The sequence below is a fragment of the Anser anser genome (genome assembly GCF_964211835.1).
Source record: "Anser anser genome assembly, chromosome: 5".
Classification (NCBI taxonomy): Eukaryota; Metazoa; Chordata; class Aves; order Anseriformes; family Anatidae; genus Anser; species Anser anser.
The window spans coordinates 33,329,819-33,347,843 of record NC_139725.1 but is presented as its reverse complement, the minus strand read 5'-3'; the positions used below and the strand labels follow the sequence as shown (position 1 = coordinate 33,347,843).

Genomic DNA, 18,025 nt, shown 5'->3' with positions numbered 1-18,025 from the left:
AACAAACAAGAGTTTCAGTAAATGCATGCTCCAACTTAAAAATAGGAGAATTCCTTGCACTGCAGACCCCACAGTTCATCGTGGAATAACTTTAAAGCATAATCTTAAATCTCACTTTTCCATACACATATCTATTCACCCACTTCAGAGTCCTGCCAGGCACCAAGTACAGCTAAAGGAACCATCAGTGATTTCCAAATACAAGCCATATGCTCAACCTTTCTGACCTCTGTCAGATTCTGCCTGGTTTTTGCTTCAAAATTGGATGCGGATAGCATTTGCATGTAAATTATGGTTCATCCCAAAATAGGACTGCATTGAAAATGGGGTCTAGGGCTCTCCAGAGATGGTTTAAATTTAAGTGAACATTCAGATGCACTTTACAGATGGCCTGAAAAAATGTCAATTGTCTTAAACATATCAAGTAATATTTGCAGTTGCACACCCTCAGCATGTGCTATTTCCTATTGGAGTTCTGCAAACACTGCTGTAACCTGACATTTTTGTACATGAAACTGGCAAGTTGAAACTGGTGGGTAATTTGATTTGTAACAAAACGCAAAGCCAGCTGAACTGGTTCTGGCTTCAGATTTCACTGTAAATATTGCATGTGCCATGATACGAAGGCAGTCACGTGGCAGCACCTCTTCACTGTCACCTGCCCCTGAGCGCAAGTGCCCTGGGTGGAGCTGATGGGTGAACCACTTGCCCATCCTTCTTATTGCATGTTTGGTTCCTATGGAAACTGCTGTAAAGCCACAAATACTAGATCAAAACTTCCTTTTCTTTGAAAGTAATGGTCTGTTGCTTTTCAAAACAGGGCAGAAAATGCAGAAAAATACAAGATGGTTTACAATGAGGTTATTATGTATTCAAATATCTTTTTAACCTTAAAAGTGGTAAAAAACAGTGCCATGGTTTTTAAAGAAATCAAAAACTTCAATTAATATATGATGTAAGCTGAGTAGAACTCAACTGACAACCACTGCCCCAGAATATGCTTTAGAAAATCAATTTGCTGACACTGCAAAGTGATTCCTCAGTGGAAGAAGAAGGGGGGATTTCTTCTAGTCACACTCTTAAGTACTAGAGGACAGACAGCAGACAATTAAGATCATAACTGCTGTTGATATTCTAAATAATGTTAAACTTTAAAATCATATTCCTAATACTCACGCTGGGACAGAGAACCAAAACTAATCTGAAAACATTAGCACAATGTAGTAAAAATATGTGTTTTAAGTACAGAATTCAGTGGGTGGAAAAAAAGCCTCTCAAAAGAGAAACGTGAGGACATCCAAATGCCTAGCAAGAGCATCCAGTACTGAAATAAAGTAACACATAGAGATGTTGGTGAACAGAGCAACCTTATTTTTCACAAGAACGTGGTCAGACAACTGCCCTGATCCATCCAAACCTGCTCAGGAGCTCCCTTGCTTTCCAAGAACAGCATTGCCCCCTGCAAGAGCCCCACACATCCTGACTCTTCCCAAACTTCTTTCCTTAAATCCCTTTTCATACACCTCTCTCTCCCCACTTTTCAACCACACACCATCCCCACCCCCTGAGTTCCCCCACCTCTTCAGCTGTTTCTTACAGCAACAACTCTTTCCTTTCACCTGGCTGAACTTTGCCACCCATCTGAGCAGATGCTTATCAGAATTGTCCCACAGCTCCATTTTTCTCTATCTTGTCCCTCCCTAGCTTCTCCACATTTCGCTCTGGGCAGCCAGGGCTGCTCCCTCCCTTCTGACCTAACCCTCCCTGGGCAAGCTCCCACCTGCCACTGGCAAGGTAGGCTGCTTTCTTCTTGCCACAGCAACCAGTCAAGCTCTCCTGACCCCCGGATCTCCTGCCCGGGAAAGACTGTGCTTTGCTGTATGGGTTCCTGAATTGCCCGAAAACCCATGCACCTGACTGCCTCCAAAGGCAGGAAAACCAAAATGAATGGATAGACACAGAAAATACTAAAAACAAGACTTAGAAATCTTCGCTGTATATATAAACTACAAAACATCTATTAAATACATTTAAGACTATGAGAGAGAAAGAGGGGAGAGGAGAAAAAGAGAAATCCCCAGCTAGGTTTGAGAAGGGATGGGGGGGACTTTTTCACCATGATCAGACATTTGCAGCTTTTAAATCTTCTGCTGATTGCAGACCCAGGGTGACATTTCCACTCTCCATAAACTCCAGCAAAAACGTTTCCACTCAGCCTAATGAAGCATGCCATGCTTCCTCTTCCCCTTCACCCCTCGCTCTTCAGCTGCCACCTTCTATGGGAACTAGTGAGGTAGCTGGCCCCAGTTCCTACGCGTGTTTCCATAGGAAAGTCTAAGCACCTAAAGCAATCGTATACAGGTGCTGTGCCAGAGCACAGCACCGTTGAATAGGTCAGAAGCACCTGAGATGAAGGTGTTTGTACACCCTGGAATTGTGTATCTGTGTCTCCCAGCTTGTATTTGCACGGGGATATGTGGGGAGGAGCACTCTGTGCTCTCCATGTTCTTCTGCTGCTTCATTTGCCTTCTCAAGCCCTCCCCTCTACAAAATTCCAGAGGATGGAGTACAATATAGGGCTCATTACTGCCACAGGACTTCTCCCAAGCACACACACAAAACACAGCACACAAAGGGCTTGTGGCACACCACCTACACGTTTGGTGAAATAAGGGACCAGCATTTCTACAAGCCTTGCCTCTTCCTGTTTCTGGGAGACAGGGACCAGGCAGGAAAGTGGTCAAAGCTTTGTGAAATTGCCAGGAAGGAGCCAGGGAAGAGCAGCAGAATTTTTGCCTGCTCTAAATCTCCTTTTGTAGCTCTGGAGAGACTCCTTGGGAGATTAATTCATGGACGTGACTGTGTTTGTTTGAAAACTCTCCAAGTGAGAGATAATTGTTTCCGCAGCCTGAAAAAGGCAATGTAAATTAATCAGGCATATAACTACTTAGTCCTTAATAGAAGCTGCTGTAGAGGAAAGAGGAAAAAAACCCTAACTCTTAAATCATTGCATTCATGACACTAGATTGCATGACTGTCCCATGCTGCAGCCAGTTAGATATTGTGCTAGAGCAGTGCTAATGAATTTAATTTCTTCCTTCTTCAAAATCAAAATATGAAGGGGCAAAAACAGGAGATGTATTTCCAATGATTGTTTATTCTTATTGTGTATTCCTTTAACACTAACATAACATTATCTTTCTAAATTACTACTCTTTCCAGCAATCTCTTTAAACTCCTAAATTCTTAAGGAAATGAGGAGGTTGCAACTTCAACTTGAGGACGATGCAATGGAGCCAACATCTATTTCAAGCCAAAAATCCAATCTATCCATGCACAAGAGTATGATCTCCATGGGCCTGAAATGACAGTTACATAGCCCTATATAGAACCCACGTACAAAGGTACAGATATGACTGGCATCCATTACCCTAGCAGTTCTAACTGCAGTTCTACCAGGAAACCTTGTGAATACAGCCAGGAGGCTAGTAAGATTTTTGGCCAGGCCACTCAGGTGCAGCGCAGACGCTCCTGAATGATATGTAGATGGTGCACAGCCTGTATATAACAGGCCAGAAGCGAATACTAAGACCAGACCTCATATTATAAGTACATATTACACTGCTCATCCAGATGGACGAGAGCATGCCAAAAATAGATTGCTAATCTTGAATCACAGCCAGACTAAAAGCTTCCCTCACAATTAAATGAGAAAAGAAGTTTCTTTTAATTAATCCAGACTTTGTACTGATCAGTGTGAGCTTGCAGGAGATGACAAAAGCTGCTGACAGGACAGAAAGTAATGTCCTAGGAGGTGACCTATGCTTGGGATTCACCTTTTCCAGTTGATCTCAATCATGATCCCATGTTTACTGCTGACCGTCTGAATTCTTAGTAAGCAACAGCAGCATTCCATCTTCTGGAACAAAGAGTTGGAGCAATGGCCCTGGACAGACATGTATACCATGTCTGAATGGTAGCCAAAGCTGAGGCAGAAGAGAATTGGAGGAAGAAGGTAAAGTTAGTCAAAGCTATTCTTTAAGATTCTTGATTTGCATTACTTGGGCTGTACTGAAAAAAAACTTCCAAATATATGTTATCTTTCTCCCCTTTCTTTATTCCCCAATGGTGACTTGTCCTTTTAGCGATGACCCTTTCAAAGGCATGGGTATATCATGTAAATCCATTCTCTTCCTCTATTCTTCTTCAGGGAAGTCCTGGTTCAAACTTCAAGATAATTGATGTGTCCAGGTCTCATGAGGATAAGTGTCAGGAAACCTTGTTTTCCCCAGGGAAAGCAGGGCTCCCATGAACATCTGCACATGCCTTCAGAACAGACTGCACAGGGAAACACAAGCTTTACATTTAGGCAATCTTCATTTTCAGTACCCTGTATCCTTACCACCATTAATTTGGAAAGAGGGTTTTGGGGCTCTTTTTTCACCCTCCCTTATAGTACAAATGGGTCAGTGAACTTCACAGCTTGAAACCTTGACAGAACCATCTGTTCTTCATTAAAAGCCATTAATGACAATGATAATGGCACTAATTAGGCTGCGTGCAAACATACACACGCTTCTACAGCTCCAGAGCTACAGGCAATCAAAGGTCCAAATTGAACCAGCTGCTGTACAGTGTCAATGAGCACTAACACCCCTCTTTGTCCCTGCCCCAAAATACAGGGACATGCAGCCAGCATCAGCTGGACACATGGAGCAGGTGCTTTTGATACACACACAAGTCAGAGGGGTTTGCCTTTGTTTCGTTTGTCCTTCCACCATTTCCTCTTCATTGTGCTTTAAGAATGATAGGGAAACACAAGTGCAGTCTGTGAGCACAGGTACTTGATCACCATCTGCCATTTTTAGTTATCCTATGGGTAGCAGTGAGTGTGTATGTGGGGCTTGAAGAAGCACATCTTAATACTACACCTGGAAACTATTCCCAGCACTATGATACCCCTGGGTGAACCTTGCCTGGAATGTGGAGATATACTATTACAAGTTTTCTTTTGATAGTGCAGCTAGATCACAATCAGAAGATCAAGACCCCCCCAGAGGACTGATTCATAGAAACATCATCTATTGCAGCAAGGCCTGCTGGATCAGTGGCAGACTTGCATGTGGAAAACTGGAATTTTAGGCCTGATATCTTCTTCCTCTGATACCATATGCAGGTCCCTGCTCAGCTCTTAGCTTTGGAAATAAACATCTGTAAAAGAGGGGATAATGAAACTGACCTCCTCCGTAAAATGCTTTGAGATCTATTCAAAATAGATCTCAATTTGATCAAAAATTCTTTGAGATCTATTCATTTTGTGATAAGAGTGCCGTAATAGTATTCCTGGGAAGCGTGTCCTCGCCCACACTCCCAACAGACTTCCAGTGTTGTTCAGGTACCAAGTTCGGGTTTGCACAGTAATGAGTGAGGAACACACCAGGTGCAGCACACCCATCCTCTGTGCACGTTACACGTTCAGAGCCAGCACAGGCTACCGAGACCCTTCAGACAGCAGTTACTATGGATGCAGAACTGCCAGAGAAAATATGCCAGGGCAGCACCGCTACGCAGCTGTTAGGAAACCAGGTGTTTCCAACTGGACTAAACCCAGGCTGTTTCCTCAGCTTTTCCTGCTTATTTTGTAATCTCAGTCTCCAGACAGAAAGCCTTAAAGGAATGGACTAATCCATTTGTACCATTCTTCTGAGGTCATCACAATGTAGCAGCTAGGCTTCTACAACTCTCTTTTCAGTTTCAAAGAAGAAATAAGTGGATCAGAAGTGCTTTCTTGACATTACATTATCTGACAAGCAACATTAGAAAGGCTCAAAGCATCACTGAGCTAGTTTGCAGAAACGAGAGGGTAGGAGTAATGAGACACCTCTCCTGTATAACAGGCTGCTGTACAAACTGCAAGACACATGCATTTCTGCATAAAAACTATAAAAAGTATCTGGGCAATTTCAAGAGCAATACATAACTATATTTTTTCTGCTGCACAGAAAGTAGAGTTTTGTGTGGTTTTGTTTTGATTTTACATTTAACTCTTTTTATTGTTTTCAAACACAAAATGCATCATAAATGGCATGGGAACTCAGCACACACAGACTGGTGGTGCTAGAGGACAATACTGCATGAATTTTTGCACACAGAATATATCAGCTAAAATCATGCCTGCTTGATGTGAAATAGAAAGCTCAAATAAAACAGATAGCTTTGTTTGAAAAATCTTCATGTTCTGACCTCCAGGCAATGCAAAATAGATTCTATATTTTTATTTAAAAAAAAAAAATCATTCTTTTAGGTTGCAAGAGCAGAGCAGTGTCACAGTATCTATGTTGTAACAGGCTGGGTTTCTCCAAAAGTATCAGTGTCATTTATTCTGGGGGTAAATTTGTATGCCTCTGTGCTTTTTTGAAAGATAATGCGATAAGCCTCCTGGATCTGTTTTCACCATACACCATCAGCCCTGCCCCAACCCACAGCAATATTTCTTTATAGTCAGATGTAATAAAATGGCATCCCTCCCTAGAAGCGACTCATTACCCAAGCGAGTTGAAGGAGGTTATCGGGAAGGCAGCACAGTGACCTGTGAAGGTTGTTAATCCCAGACAGGAGATCATGAGGAGCACACAGGAAGACATGCCTGGAGCAGAGCAGAGGCCTTTCTCTAAGCAGCCAACACCTGCTTTTGAGTGATTTTGTTCCTCAGTTCCCTTCCTTCCCCACAGAAGCAGGGTGAAGCTACCTGCCAGGCTGTAGGTGGCACCTCCCTGCAAACTGTGGCACGGAGTAAAAAGGCAAATTCCCCACTGGCAGCGAAAGGTTAGGTGTGTAGACGTAGAAACTGGAAGCTCCTTGCTGATAACATCCAGGTTGCAGGAGTAGCAGGACTAATAATGATGTTATGAACACTGCAGTTTATTTTTTTCAGTGCATTCCTTATTCACAAAGGGATTCCACACAGCTGAACTCAGGTCTCAGTTTATCAAGTTTCCCATTTTATCTTTCCCATTCCTCTTCTCTCCTGTTTTGCCTAGGCCACCAGCTCTTCAGAACAAAAGCTGCTTCTTCCCAGCCTTCTCCATAGCGCTATGTGCACTCACTGCATTTAACCCAGAGGGCTCCTGATTCTGACAAGAGTCCCCAGGCACCTCTGTAATTGAAGTAACTTTGTTAAGCCACACAAATTAAAAGACAACAAAACAACTCCCATTCACGTTGCAGAGGTTTGAACACACTGACAACATAGATCAAGAAAGATCAAGGTGTTAAAATTCTGGTGGCAGGACTGACTCAGTGATCACCTCCTACAGTATGTATGTTTTCAAAACAAGATGTATGTAGACTATGTTTAATAGGAAAAGCATGGATAGGAAGCACTGCCTAAGTGTAGGGCTCCTTTCAAGTGTACAGGGAAGAGAAAACAACTGTGACACTGCCCAGAGTTCGCCTAAGCTCAGGTGGCATTTGGGAACACCTCGCCCAGGGTATGCCTACAGCTGGCAGATGTTGAGCTCATTTTTACTTGCACTCTGAGACAACCCAAAAACTTGGTAACTGCATTAGCACAGCACTGAGCTTGAATTAATTACCCCAACTCAGACTTTTTAAATTCAGGTTCTGGTTGGCAATACAGGAAACCTGAATTTGGGGTTCCCAGCAGCATGTTAACAGGGGCACAACTGCACAACGCAAAACACTGAAGAGGCGTGCTCTCTCCCTGCCAGCCCACGCTATGCTGCTGAGACATCGAGCAAGGCTGGGAGCATGGACTACACAGACTCAGGCTCACAGCAGTGCCATAATTCATCCCATTCAGAGCATGGGCAGCACATGCTCACTTCAAACTGAACGCTGTGCAGACATTCCCCAAAGCAGTGAAATGCCTGCCTCGCTTGCCTTGGAGAACTTTCCTCCTCCTGGTGGGACAGCATAACTATCCTCATGGAGTCTGATGGAAGTACTGGAATAGAAGGGTACTGGTAGAAAAAGGGATTGCAAAAGTTTGTCTCCTATAATGGATTAGTGCTGTCCTGAAAGGCACACTGGGCTGAGCTTTTGGTCCCTTTCTCTTAAATATCTAGGACAGTGTTGAAAAATGCATGTGCCACCATTGCTGAGAAATGGACAGCTTCTTTCCATTCCTCTTCCATTTGCTGGGTAAACAGGCCAATCGCAGAGTCAGCAGCCACGGCAATTTCTGAATCAATATTTATCAAGCCCTTCTCCAACTGCTATTTCATGCCTCATTGGTCAGAGAGCATCCTCTCCAAGTGAGCCAGAAAATCCTGACCTTGCAAATGACAGAGGAGCTGCTTGAGGATAGCAAAGTAGAGCAGCTCCTCTAGCTAAAAAAAATAAAAATTAAAAAAAAAATCACAATTCACGTCAGCGTTCTCATGGCATTGCATAATCTTCTTCCACCTCTTTCCTTAAATCTGTCCCTTCTCACAGTGGCAACCCTAGAAGCGAAAGCTTCATTTAAGAGCACTAAACAAACAGCTTGTTCATTAGCAAAAATCAGGCTACATGAAAGGGACATTAAAGCCACGGATACCCGCGAGGGAATGCTGCTGGGTTTTTTTTCCCCCCTGCACTTTTAATGACACAGAAGATTGATTCCTTCCTGCCCCTCCCCTAGGCATGGTAAATGCATTCTCAATTATTCCATCAAACAAAACCAACTGCAACAATTAGGGGGAACAGACTAGCAGAAATAAAGGGATTTGGGGGCACAAGGATATTGTCCTGTATTCTGGTACTCCATAGCAGAGACTACAGAGGGCAGAGAAACCTGAGAGAGACCAAGTGCTGTAAGATCACCTCTGGAAAACAAATTGCCAAAAATCAACCATCAGCCTGGGGACTTCTGACAGGAGAAAAAAAAATATAGCCCTTCCAGCAAGAGATAATAATGTGTTATAAAAACAAACATTACTGATTCCTTGAAGAGATGAAGCAGCGTCACTTACTCACACACCCTCTGAAGGCCAGGGGATGCCTCCAGGACCCATTCAGGCAGATGAGCATTGGGTGAGCACTTTAGTCCAGGAAAGATGCTCAGTGCCACACAATCGGGTGGCACAGCAGGTCTCTCTGCTGCAGGTTGGCATGTCTGCAGTTTTCTGGGAAATTACATGTGTACCTGAACACCCTGTCAAAATATACACTGAAAGCTGAAGGTGAGGAATTGTTCCTGTCAGAAGTGGACTAAAAAACACAATCAAAGTGCAAATGTGAAAGATCAGAGAGGAGTCACCACTCGTTTCTTTCTCAAGCAGAAGAGAATGCTTCCTAGCATGCAAGGAAATTGGCTCTTCAAGTTTGCTCTGAGCCTCAAGCTGAGCAGAGGATTTCTCTACTTTTGATCACTGCAGTGTAGGTGCCTTAGGCCTTCTCTGTACAAGTCCATTATTAAAAACAAGGCAACAAATAATAGGGATGGTTTCTGTGCACGTTTCCTCTCATTACTCCCAGTTACTCTTCTAGGAAGGTTCCCCCCCCACTCCCCCAAGGCTCTAGCAATACTCTATTTGGTTCTTTTCAGCTTTTCTAAACAGGTCCTCCAGTCTTCAGTGCCAGACTCTTTTCTGGGCTCTACTCAAAAGATCACTCAATCCGTTTCAATATTACACCACACTCTGCATCTGAGAACTGCTCTCTACTCGCACAGAGGGTACACTTATTCAGGGGAGTTTTGCCATGAGACATCCCTCAGACGTCAGCTCCAAGTCACGTAAAGTAACACAGCTCATCACCAGCTGCTCCCTGAGAGGAGGCTGCTGCCTCTGCACACCTAGCCTACAGGCTCAAACCTACACTGAGGAGCTCGAACTGCCCTTTCTCTCAACCTCTGGTGCACAGGTTTGTTTCTCCACTTAACCCATGCTTCATACTTTCCCCTCTTTGAACTCTGCTGTCTTTGTAATTATCTGATGCTCACACTTCCCACATTAGCAGCATCAGTGATCTAATGGGCTGTTGGTTATTTCCCAGGTCATTGGTCAAGACCTTGAGCAGAACAAATCTGGCGATCCCCACCCCTGCCCAGGACACTGCCACTCAGTATCAGCACAGCCACTGACCGTTTTCCTCCACATGCAACCCTCCTGCTCACTCATGGGCCATAGGAGAGCACCTTCAGGCATACCCATGTAAATGGATTTTTCATCACTTTCACTGTGCATAAAATGCTTTAACAGAATCCCAAGTGTGTGACGCTTTCTGCATTTCTTTCAGTCAATCAATTATCACCATATTTTCTTTATATACATATATATTACAGATAAAGCACTTACTGAAATGGAAAAAAAAATAACAAAGAAGCTTATTCCATAAGCAGTGGAATGGAGGAAGCTCAGGTTCCTGCACTCTGTTTCCTGCTACGTTCTTATCCGCATCTCCCAAAGCTGACTTGGGATGCTCAGGCTCCTGCTGTGCCTCTCCTTGCTTTACCCAGTGGCACACCAGAAGGACGGGATGTGCCACAGACATCCCGGACCCGCAGAGCTATTGCCTGGCCAGCTGTCTCCTACCAGACAAGGACAGAAATAGCTGAGCTCTTCTCACAGCAGAGGCACTAGCAGATACACATCTCTACTACTTAGCCACCACTAGGCTAAAACCACATTTGCTCTGCTCCACATGTGCCCGCACTTGCAGCGGCAGTCATCTGGGACTCAGCCCTACTTGCAGATGTGCCCATTCAAATCCAAAAGGTTTGGCAAGAGCTGTTCCTGCAGTCAAGCTCTGTGCGAGGTCAGAGAAATGTCTGAAATCAGGCTGCGCAAATTCTGCTCTACCGCACTGGATGAACAATATATTTTAAAAGGTGAGAGTGTGCGGAGGTGTTTAGACAATTCAAATTGGCTACTGTTTGGGTGAGATGGTACCAAAAGACCTTACATGGGCTTCCCATCCTAACACATGCTGGCAAGTCCAAAAGCCACAGGGTGAATCTTCACAAAAGCAGTGAGGTGGCCTTTGGTCATGGTAACAGGAGAAGAAAGAGGAAAAGAATTGCACAGGGTGACTCTTCCTCTGTCACACACTTCCAGCAAGACCTTGGGCAAGTACCTTAGCCTACATACTGTGTCATAGTTTTCTTACCTGTCAAACAGCAGAGAAAAACTGTCTACTTCAAGCAGGCATCAGACTGCTTAACACATTAGAGTTCATAGACTGCTTTGAGATAGATTGATGGGGAAAACTTATTTATTTATTCAGAAGGTCAAATTTTGAGGCATCAGCTTTTGTCAGCACAGCGCACAGGCAATAGAGGCATGAAGTGAGCTTTCCAAGTTTGCTGTGCCAGCTCAGAGCTCTGGGACAAGATCTTTCCTCTGAACAAATAGGCCTCGCTGACTTACCTTCCCTAGATGATTCAGAAACACTGACTGATGTGCAATACCCACCAGTGATTCTTTTTGCAACTGACTTCCTTCTCCACCCACCTCTTCAGAAAGGACTGATTTGCTCCTACACCTCACGCGTCTCATTTCACTGCCCCTGCCAACCAAGGCCTCAAACAAGGCTCCTGCATTTGACCTTCACAGCCCATGAGTCAAACGGTACGCTGCGACCAACCTGCAGCCCACTATTCATGAGCACATCAGTGATGAGGTTACCCAGACTGCCAGCCAACCAGATGACTACAGCATCCTAAAGAGCTTCCAAATCAAATCAACGGGTAATAATATTCTGGTGACTCAAAAGAGAACAGGCTTTTGTCTCCAAACAAATTTCTTTCCCTCTGAAATTAAGACGTTCTGATTGCAATTTCACCTCCTCTACTGCTGCTGAAATGAAGCTGCTAAAAGCACAGATGACGTGCAGCAATGTCCTCTTTGGACTAAACAAAACTTTATAATAAACAGGCAGAAGATTTTGGCACAGCTCAGTCCTTGGGCACCCTGAAAAAGGAGAGTATTTTCCTTTGTCCATTTTCTCCCGTCTCAGATAACATCTGGCTTGGGCAGAGAGACCTTACTGCAGAGACATGTTTCCTTACTGCAGGCCAAACAGGCCCCTGAAGGGAACCATGTGAATCCACACTTTTGTGCTATCAAACAGCACTGCAGCAAGCACAGCGTGCAAATCATATGGCCACGTATGAATGTGTGAGAGAGGGTGGAAATCAGATGGCCACACCATAAAAACAGTGAAGTTGGGAGCTGGGTCCATACTCCATACTTCTGCTGTAAGTAAAAACACACACTAAGTTAGACATCATATGCTAAGAACAGTTGGGAGGGGGAGCTCCTCTAACTTCCTACCACATGCCCTCTTCAGATCAGAGCTAGGATACCAAAAGGCTTTGCATTTAAGATTCCTGGAGGCTTTTTAACATGTGTATGCATGCACACACCAAACAGTTAATTGTGAAACACTTGAAAACAGAACTGTTATAGTATATGCATCTGCTCCCTTTCTGCTCCTTGCTATAGCCACGGTTTTACCATAAGAGGCAATGAGGGGATTTTCAGAGGTGGCTGTCTAGACAGGGAGATAAGCTCCCCCAGAATAAGCACTGGGAAGTGAACACCCTCCTGAACATCCCAGGAATCAATTGCTTTTCAGGCCTTGATCAGGAAACAGTTCTGCACACAGTGGCAAGTCACAGAGGTACAAACTGGAAAATACTCTTTGCAGTCTCACTTTTGCCTGCCACAATAAGGGAAAAAAAAAAAAAAAAATCAAAAAACCATCAGAATAAAAACCTGTTAGAAACCTCCTCAGGCAAGGAATATGGCAAGGACTAAAAGCTTTGATGGCATTTAGACTCCTGGTAACACAAATCTTTTCTAAAATAAAGCAGTCTCTAGAATAGATAGCCAGATCAGACAATGACAGATCAGTAGTTATAAGTTCATGATCTTTCAGATGAGACAGAAAACTGGGGTCCTGACCTTGTATGATCATTAAAGATCTCATAACGCTTTTTGCGAAAAGAGGGTTGTTAATCCCACTGGTCTGGAAACAATCCAATTTAGATAACTACCTCAATCAATCTTACAGATTCATCTAAATACAGTACCCTCCTCTGTTCCCCAGGCTAAAATACTGCATGGTATTTCTCTGGGCTGTAAAACGCGACGAACCGAGTCCTCCCCATCTCAGCACTAGGTGAAGCGAACTTTGTGCGTGCACTCCTACAAGGGGGCTATGAACATTACTATTTCACAGGAACCTGGAGAGGCACAGAGCAACAGATGAGAGATTTATTATGGACTTTAACGTGGTTCAATCTTCATGAAGCCCTTGCTACATTAGAGTAGTCAGAAATTGGAGATTTCCAAATTTTGAGTGTTAACAGATAAGCATTCTACTGTTCTCCATTTGAGGTTTGTGCATTTGCCACTGAATAAATCTGTCCAACAGTATTCAGAAAGAGATGGAGACAAGACCAGGACAGCTTGATATTGTTTTAATTATGTCTGCTGAACACACAGATGGTCAGCAGGTGAAACTGTAGGTGGTCAGACCTGCAAGTTTTCAGTCATAAAGATACGACTCTTTGGTAGGCATCAAGGGAAACACAAAGGTTCATCCTAAGCACAACTTTGAGCTTACACCCAGGGTGACTCATAAGCATGTTTTACTTTCAAAACTTCTTTACAATTAGCATCACTGGGGGCCCCAAAGCTCCACAGAGTTTGTTAAATATGGAAATCCATAGGAGCGAATGAGAGAGCAGACAAAAAAACGTAACAGAAGCTTCAACTGGGCTACTTAGTAAATGGATAGTCTCCCAACATAGTCAGTAATGATCTCTTAGAGGAATAAAGCAGCAATACAATCCTGAAAACACACACAGCTTGATCTACAGAAGACATGAAATGCAGGTACAGTAAAATAGCATGGGATTTTTACTTTTATTAAAGTGTTAGAAGACAATCACATCTGTCACCAGAAGGATTAAGCTTTGAAACAGTGTCTTGACGTGAGCCTGCCTGCACACACGTAAAAGAATGCCTGGGCCAGGGTGTGCCTCTGGGTACTAAAAGCAAAGGCTGACTTTGTCTTGAGCTCTCCAGTCATAACTGTCTGCCAAGGCAAGTACGTTGTTATTCTGCAGTTAGATGAAAAGGAAAGCTTGTTATCAAAGAAGTGCGCAATTACAGTTACTTACAACACTCCTCATGATTCTTTGGCGTTACTAAACAGAGGCCTTGACTCCATTTCCATGAAAATCCACAAATGGATTCCCTGGGGAAAAATCAAGACTAATCTTCAGATGATTTCAGGGATGTTCTCACCTGCATCTAACCAAAGCAGAATGTCCAAGTTTCCTTAACCTGGAAGGCCTACTAGGCTATAATTTTCCTGGTCTTTCCATTTACCACAGCTGTCTCACTATCTAACCAAAAGCCAAATGCAACTTTTTAAAAAGGATCCAAAAACATGCAGTTCCTCGTTCTGAACCTTCTCTGATGAACACACAGAGGCAGAGCATGTGACTCGCCTTTTTAAGCATGCAACTTCCCAGTAAAACTTTGTCCACTGCAGCCAGGAAATTGCTTCCCCCACAGCAGGACTCTCTCATGCTCACTCGTTCCCGTTCCTCTCACACTGGGAGCAAACCTGACGAGCCAACAAGGCACCAGTGAAGTTTAGCTTACAGTACACAGTAAGGAGAATGGGGGAATATTTTTCAGTTACCAATTTAGTAAAATTTGCTGCAGCAATATGCGGTTTTCTTGAAAAATGAAGACTGAACTGAACTACTACCTCCATTTATCACACTCTGAACACCTTGTTCCTTTAACAATCAATTCTTCATAAACGTTCAGATGAGGACGAGCCAAGCCAGAAAGTAAGAATTTGATTTTAGGTATGACTTTTTGACACTGCCACATTTAAGTTCTATGTAGCATGACAACAAGGTGGAAACATCAGAAAACTGGGAAAACATTTTGCATCAGATCAAATGTTAGCCCAGTAGCTGGGGTGCTCTGAGAGGGGTCTCCTACATCATGAGAGATTACCCTAACCTCAACATATTGGTCTTTCTAGGGTGCATTGTATTTTCCTCTCTAGTTTGGACCAGAAACTGCCTTCTGGAAAATGTTCCAGACAAGGGTTTAATGTGACTATAAAATTGTATTTTCTGTTTAAACGTAGGCCAAGAATTCCACGCTAGCTACAGGCTTATTGCTTCTTTCTTCCATCTGCTATAGCAATGACCAAGATAAATATTTACAGAAAGCAGTAAACAAAGACTGCTGGTTCAAAGGAAAAGATAGGTTGCAAAATTAAGAATAGTTTCTTAACCTCTAGAGTAAGTTGGTAGCAGAAGAGACTTATGTAAGCAATCAATATATTGTCCCTATGATAATATTGACAATTACATGCTAACTCTAGAGGAGCTCTGCAAAATGCACATGGGTGCACCTGTTAACCTTTCCAGCAATGCAGTGCTGGGCTGTTGGAGCACCAGTGCATGCTGACAATGAAACCACTTGAATCCCGAGGAGCTGGAGTAGTTGTCCACAGTCACTGCTGAATACAAGTACCCAAGTTCCGCATTCTACTTTTAACTTGCAAATTGTACTTTATCAAAAATCCACCACCACCAAATCCGAGTTTCAGAGACTGTAAAATTTGCTGATGAGAGTGCTCATTGCAAAAAAGCGTGGTAAGCATGCCCACACTCTCCTCCATGAATATTTTAAGTGTTCATGTAACAGCACCAAAAAAAAAAAAAAGGAGAAACACTAAAAAGTATACTTATATTCCCTTTCCTCCCACTCCTTTTAGCAGTGGACAGACAGCAGGAGAGCACTAGCAGCTCCTGCCCAAGTAACTTCATCAATCCAAACCTGATCAATCTTCCAGAAGACAGTACCAAGAGGAACAAAAATGAGCCACCATCTGTGGCGTCTTATGGGTGGCAGCACAACTACAATTTTGTGAGTGAGCTGACACGCATGTCAGAGATGAGAGATGCATGATGTTTTAACAGAGAAACTTTTGTATCACTCTAAATTTATTTTTGATAATCTATTTGAAAGAAAAATTGATGCCAGGAGCAGCAAGCTGCTTTTTTGCGTAGAATGCTAACAACTTATCTTGACAGTTGCTGCATGGCACACTCTCATGGCTGTCATTGTATCTTCATGGTGTGACACAAGCTAACCCTCCCTAAAACTACAATTCACTACCGGCTAGCAGTACCTGAAGGTAATTCAAAGCTCTTACATGCCCTGGTGCTCCAAAGAGATCAAAGAACCACCCTGAATGCACGCAATGAGGGAAGCTGCTAACAAAAGCCTCTACGCACTCAAGTAGTCCAGAATATTGTTTTGGAGATGTGTTCATTGATTTTCTGAGGTAAAAGCTTACTGTGGTGAAGCGATAATGGTGAAGAAAAGTCACTTGATACACAAGCTCCAGCTTTCCCTTCAGCAGACAGATCCAATTGATTAATTGCTAGAGCGTTGTCAAATATCCGACAGATCAGACCCAAACGGCGCAGCACGTTTGCACCACCTATGCAGCAGTCAATCCAAATCTTAAAAGTAAAGTTACAGCCTTCTGTGCTGTAAGGTTTCCAAACAGGCACATTGTGCATGTTATTCATTGACATCTGCCCTTAGATGAGGAGCCACGAGCTTTAACCTGAAACTCAGCAGCAGCAGCATCTCAGTTCTCCAGTTAAACTATTGAGTTATTGACTGTTTCTGCAGACAGCCAAAAGAGTGAGAAAAGATGAGAAAGAAGCTGCAATTACCAATGAAGAAAACTCAAAATAGACAGATTGGGAGGGAAAGAAAGCCTTGTAAAGGAAAACTGACAGGAAAGAAGATGCCAGAGAGCATGAGAGGAAATGAACACTAGAGAGAGCGGAGGATCCACAGCCTCAGCTCAACATGAGATGCCCAGGAACAACGCAACCAAAAGCTGAGCCACATGCCGTATTCACCTGCTTACCATGTCCCACAGCTGCTAGGAGCCGGCTTCTCATGCCAGAGGGCCCCAGGGCCTGCCAGAGCCCCCTCCACATGCTGGGGACCTTGCAAACCACCCTGCAGTGAGGCCCCACCCCTCCTCCTTCCCCTGAGGTGGTGCAGGCAACCTCACGTAGCCCAAAAACACATTTATCACCTCAGCAGGACAAAAACCTCCACAGCCCCTGTGAGAAGGCACAAAAAGCCTCCTTCTTGACCAGAAGACACACACCAGCCCACAAAATGCGCATTTCAGCACTCCTGACCTGGTTCGTAGTCTCCACAGCCTATTAGCCGCTTTGTGTGATGGAAAACGGATAAAAATTGAAGAAACTTGTTGCTTTCCTCCTATGGCTGCTGCTGACCCTTCCACAACTCACTGAAGGCTGCTGGGCCATGCCCAGGTGCCCCCCTTCAGTCATCTGCCCCGGCCACAGCTGCCTCCCCTCAGGTCCCCTCAGCGCAGCTGGCACCCCTGAGGGCGTTCTGGAAAATTCCACACAGCCCCCTCAGCTCTCCCGGGCTGGCTGCTCCACAGGGGGACTGTGAAGGAGTTTCAGGTGGGCACAGAGGTCATCAGGGCTCACAGGCAAAAAATAAATAAATAAATAAATAAATAAATATGCTGTTCTGGTCTCTGGAGCCACAGGTGTCACCAGTATCTGCTGGTAATACTCCAGCAGAAAATAACTTGATCTGAATGCGGGCCAGGTGTCGCTTGGTCTAAAATGTCCTTTGTTTGTTAGCAACCTGCACAAAACACCTGCTCGGAGTCAGGGCTCACTGAAGGGATGTCTTCACTGTGGGCTCTCCCTTCAAAGGAAAAATAAGTTTTTGAAAACTAGGGCAAAGGCTGGTAAATTGTCATAAAGTTATTTGTACAAGAAATATCAGAGGACTGCCTCTGTGGAGAGCTTCTGTAAGCTGAAAGAAAACATGTTTTGCTCCCCAATTTGATTATGAGCTGGAGGCACCACCTCATTGCGGAGATCTGCAAGGAGAATGTTGTACAACTAGGAAAGAGCAAAAGCTGCCTTTCTGCTGTCTGACACCAGAAATATGTTTGACCTGTA

The 18,025-nt window shown here is 43.9% G+C and overlaps 1 long non-coding RNA gene across 1 annotated transcript; it reads right to left on the bottom strand.

Moving 5' to 3' along the window:
• Positions 1 to 4,450: 4,450 nt before the first annotated feature.
• Positions 4,451 to 17,102, bottom strand: LOC310900950. The gene is made up of 2 exons (XR_014585480.1): positions 16,936 to 17,102; positions 4,451 to 7,156 (listed from the first exon to the last, which is right to left on the bottom strand). It is a non-coding gene; the product is annotated as an uncharacterized lncRNA (long non-coding RNA).
• Between the last annotated feature and the right edge of the window lie 923 nt (positions 17,103 to 18,025).